This window comes from Phragmites australis, chromosome 5 (genome assembly GCF_958298935.1).
Source record: "Phragmites australis chromosome 5, lpPhrAust1.1, whole genome shotgun sequence".
In the NCBI taxonomy this organism is placed as follows: Eukaryota; Viridiplantae; Streptophyta; class Magnoliopsida; order Poales; family Poaceae; genus Phragmites; species Phragmites australis.
The window spans coordinates 3545015-3553183 of NC_084925.1; positions in this window are offsets into that span (position 1 = coordinate 3545015).

An 8169-nucleotide genomic window follows, 5' to 3' on the forward strand; every position below is an offset into this window, starting at 1 on the left:
ATGCAGTAGTCTGCCGTTGGGCTGTGTTAGCCTCTGCTCCCCTCACCATTACCATGTGTACCATCTCGGCTCACCAACTATAGTTGCCCAATCGATTACATGACGCCAAGCACTCACGAACCCTAAGGTCTAGGCGACGACGGCTCCTGTGCGATGCGCATCCCCCTCCCGCGCTCCCCTGCTTAGCTGCTCCCCTATACGGCGGTGGCTCCTATGCGGTGCTGAAAGGACAACGATGTAGACTAGAGGAGGGGTGAATAGGCATATCAGGGGTTAATCCTTGACAATGATTCCAGGATGTACCGATCAATGGGCGCGTGAACGACGCTTGTGGTGTGCGTGAGTCTGTGATGAACTCAAGAACATAGGGATTATCCAAGTTTATGCCTTCCTAAGGATAACAGTCCTACGTCATGTGTATTTTGTTATCAGGGTTTGTAAATTGGTTACAAATGAGTTTTCTTGCCTCCTGCTTCTTCCCCCTTAAATACCAGGTCCTCCTCTCTTTATATACTAGAAAGAAGGAGAATTTACAAGTGGACTCTGCTTATCAGACTCATGCATGGATAGATATTCTACTCTTAGATCATTATCATGGAGAACCGGATGAAAGGATTGAGATGTCGCCTAGAGGGGGATGAATAGGCGATTCCTTGCAATTTAAATAAACTTACAGTAGATTAGTTAAAAGCGGACTCCCACATTTCTGCGGAGTCTCCGCACTTTTACTGACCTTCCGCAAAAATAGAGGAAGCTCGAATATAAACTACATCTATTGAGTTCTAGCTCAAACCAAACTTGGTATATGCATCTGGAGGTGTCCACTAGCAGATCCATAAAACACCTGCACTCATAAGTACGCACAACCAAGTAGATCTAGTGGAAAGCACAAATCAAAGCAAGAATTCCAAAGTAAACAAACTGAAGTGGAGACACAAAGATTTGTTTCCCGAATTTCGGATTCACCATCGTGAATCCTACATCTGCGTTGAGGGAGCTCCAATGAGCTGGGTCTCTTTCAACCATTTTTCTCGATCCACTAGCTTGATCTCTTTACTTGCGGAAGCGAGATAGACCTTCACAAACTTTTCCGTGGCTCACCACAAGCATGGGAGCTCGCCGAGCGACGCCTAGCCGTCTAGGAGGCTTCACCTCGAAGAGTAACAAATGCTTCAAGAATTGCTTGATGAAGCCCACAAGTGCTCAAGATGGATTGCTCTCTCTTGTGCTCCCAACTACCAATCTCTCAATCCAACTCTTAGAATTTCTCATAAATCACGCACACACCTCACAAAGAGGGGTTAGAAAGAGCTTTACAAGCTTTTGCCTTAGTTGTGGATGTGAGGAACACCAGCACTAGCACCAACATCCCCTCCAAATAAAGGGAAGGGGGTATAAATACCACACACAAGAACTAACCGTTACAGTCAGCAAGGTGCGAAGTCTCCGCAAAAATTTGCGGACACTCCGGACTTTAACACAACTAGCTGTTGTTTTAAAAAACTAGCTGTTAGACCTAGAATTTGCGAACCCTCCACAAAAAGGTGCGGACAATCCGCAAAAATGTGGTCTATCCGCAAAAAATTGCGGATACTCCGTAGCTTAACAAAACAGCCTAGGTTAACGTAGTGAAAATGCTATAACTTTTTGCTACGAACTCCGATTTTAATGATCTTAGACTCTACGGAAAGCTTATTCGGAGGGCTATCCATCCCAACCAAAAACAAGCTCCAAGACCACCAGGTGCAAGTGTTGTGATATGTATTTCTCTCAAGTTAGTACTTGTATTTGGTTAGTTTGAGCACCGAGACTTATTAAACTATTCTATGTTGCATCCTTCTTAATAGAGCAGCATACCTATACTCAAGGTCAAATATAAAATCTATTTCAACCTCTTGATTCTGGTCAACTTCAACTTGCCACTTCTTTTCAATTTCACTTTATGAGGGTGCAACCTTTTCTTATCGCTTCTTCTTGAGCACATCCTCCATGAGCTTGTGACTTGGGATTCTTAAATACATATGGTCAAGAATCAACTCGACATCCTCAAGCCACCTTAATCCTTATAATTCAACAACGATTTGATACTTGACAACATATGACTTCTTATAGCCTTGATTGGTCCCTCGGCATTAGGCCAATACTTGCTCCTTCTCCATCGCATGGGTTCCTCGACACCAAGCCATTTGCTTGCTCTTATCCACTCGCATGGTCCTTTGTAGCCAAGCCATTTGCCACCACTTCACCATCTTGCCATCTTGAGTCACATATAGGCTCACATCAACAATATGCGTTCATTGAATTCTATTTCTTCAGTAATATGATCCTTGCTTGAATATTTACTTTTATATATCAGTCTTGTGATCAAACAAGCTTCCATGTTGATTTTCCCAGAATTGCTAAGCCCTTGATCAACTTTCTTCTTTCCTGATTAAGAATACCATCCATGTGATCAATCAACCTATCATTGCAATTCTCTTTGATTTACCATCGCTCTTGATCACATATCTCATATCTCTTCATCATCAATATGCACTCATGTATTCTATTTCTTCAATTTAATCTTCATTTAAATATTTTTTTTATATTGATGTTGTAACCAAGAAAGCTTCCATATAAACTCTTCTTGATCAACTAAGCCTTTGATCACTTGTCTTCTTTCTTGATCAAGATACCAATTTTGCGACCAAGCAAGCTCTCAACTAAATCTTCCTTGATTTGCAAAACTCTTGAAATACTAAACACTTGATCACCTTTCTTCTTAGTGTTGCAATCTTGATCAATTTTTATGCACTTTCAATTTTCTTTTGATTATACAAGCAAACAACCAATGAGACCATATAATTGCACTTGCCTCCTTATCTCTTTTGCCCTTTTTAATCTTTCCTCATCATTTCTTTACTTTTGCATATTTCATATGACATGAGCTTAACTTTGTCAATTGCAAGTAAAAACATATTCAAGCTCAACAAACTTATTCGTCTTTTAATTGTTTTGTCATTCGATCACCAAAACCCATTAGAAGGCCCAGATGCACTTTCACCAGGTGAACCCAACTTGCCCTGAGAGCTCTGCCTACACGTCTCATCCGTGGAACGCCGCCGCACCTGCCTCCCCCGATCGCCCGACCTGTCCCATCGCCGTGCGCCACAAGTTCGTCGGCAAAGTCATCCTGTTCTTCAGCAAAGTCATCTTGTCCCTACGCTCTATGAGTCTACCTGCAAAATCATCCACTTGCTGATCGTTCTGCATATCCTGTCCTATTCGTCGTGTGGTGCAACTCGGTCCGCAATACCTTACTCTGTAGCAATTAATGCTACAGGACAGGGCATTGCCTATCTGCACCGGCTACGACTTTGTTCGCTGGAGGAGGTGCTTCGGGAAGAAAAATACTTGAGTAGACACCAATAAATGCTCTTGCTAGTCGCATGACTATATTATATAGCAAGGAGGCTAGTCGCGCAAGACTTACGCTGTTCGTGCAAGCCAAAGGCTGGTCGCTCAATAGACTAAGGTTCAGAAAAAATCCCCCACTGGTTGTCACATTTCTCATAGGGCCCGTTAGCCTGAATGCCCTCTTACTCAATACTTCGACAAGGCGTTTATGAAAACTTCGTCCCCTTGTTCAATGGTTATTCTAAATTTGCAGCAGAAATAAACTAACGGATTTTTCACAAGTGAAAAACCTAAATATGCTAAGCTCAACTAATGCACGATCACCTTAAACAAATGTGAAAGTTACAACCCTAGGGTCACAAAGACTATTCAATTCTAGCAAGATATGCAAGAAACTCTAATTGGAAGGTCCAACACTATTCATCAAATGTTTCGATTTTACTATTTATCAGATGTCCCGAACTGTTTATCGGATGTTCCGATATATTTAAAAATAGCTAGATTGAATCTCGCGAAATTAACTCAATACGCATACAAATAAGCATATAAGCAATAAAATCAATGTAATGCACAAGAGTACGAAAATACGAAGACAAATGATTTGTTACCGAAGTTAGGATATCCACTGATACCTTACATTTCCATTGAGGAAGCTCAGTCACACTTGAGCCGAGTTTCTTTCAACCATTTTCCTCACGAGGTTGCACACATGCACTCCTTGTCCCCACTATACCTAACTCTTCCTTCACTCCAAATATAATGAGTTCCGTAACCACTTTCGGGCCTCCTCGAGCAACGCTTTCAACAACCCCTCTTAATAGTACGGCTATCGATCCTATAATGAGGTTGCACACATGCACTCCTCGTCCACACTATAGCCAACTCTTCCTTCACTCCAAAGATAGTGAGTTCCACAACTACTTTCGAGCCTCCTTGAGCAGCGCTTTCGACAACCCCTCTTAATAGTACGGCTATCAATCCGATAACCTGATCTCCCACTAAACTCCTTGAGACCAGCAAAACTAGAAAGCATATTCTAGTTATACATTTACCTTGAGCAATCTCATCGGACTTGACGAACACATGATCCAAGTCCAAACACTTTTCGTAGCTCTTCAAGGCTCACCATCAACTCCTCTTCTCTTAAGGACGATGATCATCACTGTTTTCATCTTTATCTTCACTCGATCTCCAGAAGCTTAATGAAACTCTCTTGATATCTTCTCACACATAAAGCATAGGAGACTTCACTCTTCATGTCTTCTTCATTTGGTTCACCATCAAAGCATAAACCACAAGCATCAAGCATATTAGTTGTCCACTAAGATTGTCTTGATCTTGCTCTTCCAACTTAACATATTAAATATCTTAATTCAACTCATACCTTCTTATGGAACCTAACCCCAATTTGCTCTAAAGCACAAAACACGTAGGTTAATCCATAAAACATAAATGACAACTTTATATCTTAAATCACTTGATCTTCGCAAGTAACTTGATCTTCACTTCTTAATCTTTATATAGAACCTAACCCCACACACTCTCAAGCATATAACACATAGGTTAGTCTATAAAACCTAATTGACAATCTCATACATTGTCACTTAATTTCCATAGTGATTTAGCCTTCATGCTTATGTCAATCTTCTTAAGCTTATCCTTTATCTCATAAGCATCACCTAGAGCTCATTAATCTTGATGCATCTCTCTTAATCACACGATATTTTTCAATGAATCCATGCTCAATCCTCCATGCATCACCTATGAAACAACTACTAACAATTCTCAATACAATTGTTAGTACATATATATTGTCATTAATTACTAAAACCACACTTAGGGGCTAGATAGGCCTTCAAGTGCACCGGTGCGTCGCCGACGAGGGAGGGCACTAGGAAGGCACCAAGCCGGCTGTGGTGACGAAGGAGGCAAGACCGCCCTCCCCGATCTCCCCTAATCCGACCAGACCAGTAGCCTCGACTCAGAGCAGAGCAAGTGAGGTAGAGATGCGCATATAGCGCTGCGAGCCCGCGATGAGGCAGATGGGCACTCCTCAGATCGATTGAGATCCCCCCAACCACAAGGTCTAATCCTTCTCTCCATCCTTTTACCAATGACCCTATTTCAATTAGATCCCCATGTCAGGAGGTAAGGATGGCAGACGACAATGTTGTTGTGTGATCACGATGAAAGTGGGCAACACGACCGAGGAAGCCATCGTGTTCGTGTAGAGGGGGGAGGACGACATCGGGTTTCGGGTGCCCCGCCAAGTCTCGGATCCCCGACGAAGCCGGTGCCAGGGTTATTTTTGGTCATGATAATAATTTCGAGGATGGGTTGGGTTTAAGGTCTCGGGTTTTGAGCCAGATACGTTCCCGCTCCACCCGGCCCTTACCCGACCCGTTGCCACCCCTAACCTCCGGTGGCGGTGCCCTTGTGCGATGACAACAGGGATAGGAACGGAGGATGGCATCAGTGGTCAACGTCATCGACGACAGAGGATGGTGGGAGGAACAGATGACATCGTCGATCGGCGGCACAAAGCCAACGACGCTACTGGTAGATCTACGACGCCTAATCACGAGTGACCAAAGGGAAGAGGAGAGGAGCAATCGTGCAAATGTCCACGGGAGGTGACCCTAACAAGTATCTGTTGGGGCAGATCGATCCCAAACTACGTGGTGTGACCGATTTTGGCACACCGACTCATTCAGGATCTACATAGAATATGCCTAGGATCTGTACAACCCAATCCAGCATAGGTTTGTTCCATTCAGGCACCCAAACACCAGTACTGGGTTAGGTTCGGGACCGCCTTGTATAGATATGGGTGATTCATGCATCCAAACACTACCTTATACTACCAACCAGCCCTACTTTCTATAACCACAGGATGGAAGCGTATTTCAGTACAAGCGTATCCAGCAACCCGGCCTCTGAACTCTCGTAGTTTTAACTTGGTCTGCTTCCAACGACCATGCATCATCAAGGAAGTCCATGACAATGTGACCCAACCGAACCCACTTGATCCATAAGCTTTCTTGTCTAAAAGAAACTAGATCACCGGTTGCAGTTGAGCCCAATCAAAAAGCACATTCTCTGTTTGGCTGAATTGATGAAATAAAAAAATTGGATTACTAATTCCTTACTAATACAATGCCTGTGCATTGCAATGGTATTCAATTATTTCGAATACATGTCCTACTATTACGATAGCATATCACTTCAAAGATAACATATCTCATAGCGATATTCTCAATAGTTTTACCATATGGCCAAATTCGTGACAATACATGCAAATTTCATTCAAATTCATATAAATTTGAGTCAATTTTCTCTCAAATTTGTGATCATTCAGTTTCAATCGACATGAATTGAGAGCATGTTCATTAATTGTGCGTCTTCCTTGTTAAATCAGTTGAATCTTATGCAAAATTGCCTCAAATTCATGTCAAATTAGATGAATCTCGTTCAAATTTTGACTCTCAATGCGATCAAATCATGAACTTAGCTTCATCTTCACCTTTTTCTATCACCTACTAGGGCATGTTCATCTGTTTGTGCCATATATCGCTCATTTCACTCAAATTCAAGCAAATTCATTCATATTTGCTTCAAACTCATGCCTATTTTGATTCATTTGCTCAAGTTCAAGTCCTACTGTATGCAAGTGATCAATATCTATTGTCTCTTGCCTAAATCCATAGCATGATTGTCACAATTCATATCCATCCATGCTTAGGGTTCGGTTTAGGGTTAATTTCATTCGAAATCTTAAACCCAATGTGATCACTCATCTCTGTTTCACGTTGCATCTGTCAGATGGGTCGTAATCGCAGTGACAAGGGCAAGGGCAAGGCAATTGAGAAGCCAAAGCAGAAGAAGTCAAAGACTCAGAAGGAATGGGATAGAGCGCTTGCTGCTATTGATGCCTACAACAGGCAGGAGGGTTTTGTGATCAGAGATGACACCACCCCTCCTACACGTCGTTCCACCCGCACTCGTGCTTCCGGGAGGTCAGGTTCGACGCCTTCCAGCCGGTCAGGGGGCCGGAAGAGGGTTCGCCAGGAGCTAGAGGCAGTAGAAACACAGCAGCAGCAGTCCGAGCAGTCCGAGCAGTCTGAACAGCAGCAGCAGTCCGAGCAGCAGCCTCCAGCTCAGGGAGAGGTCCGCTTGCTTGATCTCACGTCCTGCAAGGGTCCGAGAATCAAGAGGCTAAGATTCGTACCAGTCGAGGAGTGGTTCCCTGAGGTCAGAGAGGAGGGGATTGATCCCCGGTTCTGGACAGTGGTACAGGAGAGCTTCTATCGCTCATTTGGCAGGAAAAGCGTTCAGTTGAGCCAGCACAGGACGCTGAGATGGGAGTACTTGCAGTCAGCTGCAGGGGGAGCAGATGTGAGACAACACTTTGATGCATTCCCAGGTCTTACCGCTCTCCTCACTCAGGTAGACAGATATGTTGGGGATTGGGTCAGAGTATTCTATGCGACAGTATGGATCGCTCCCGACAGGTCGTTCATTCAGTTCATGTTCCAGGGAGAGGTCTACAAATTGTACCGGGCAGATATGCTCGAGGCTCTGAGGCTTCAGGAGAGTACCAGATTCTTGCATGAGGTCGTTCATCCGAACGCTCATCCTCCTCGTCGTCCTCTGACCGGTGGTGTTTTCCCGACGGATGACGAGATCCGTCTGTTGTTCAGGTCGCCCTTTCCTCCAGGTTCACTGAGACTGCCAGAGATGCTGACTCCGGAGGCGAGGGCAGTTCACTTTGCA